The following is a 271-nucleotide window of genomic DNA, read 5'->3' as shown; positions in this document are numbered from 1 at the left end:
GTCACAATCAGAGGCGGGGGGGGGGGGGGGGAGCCACGAGATGGGGAGCGAGGCAGCTGGCTGCGCATGTGTGCGCATGCGCAGTTTGGCCGGGAGCCTCAAATGCTGCAGAAGACGGGTGCGCCGGCGATCCCACGGCCGCCCTTGCTGCGGAGCTTCAGGTAGGTAGTACTCTTTTCTAGGTTCTTTTTTGCTGCACGTTTCCCCCCGGAAAGGATGGATCGGGGACGGGTGCGCTCAGCTTCCTAGATGTTGTGGTGTGATCGCGCCC

Source organism: Gekko japonicus, unplaced genomic scaffold, assembly GCF_001447785.1.
Source record: "Gekko japonicus isolate JY-2015 unplaced genomic scaffold, Gekko_japonicus_V1.1 scaffold3472, whole genome shotgun sequence".
NCBI classification, from domain to species: Eukaryota; Metazoa; Chordata; class Lepidosauria; order Squamata; family Gekkonidae; genus Gekko; species Gekko japonicus.
Note: the sequence above shows the minus strand (reverse complement) of the source record.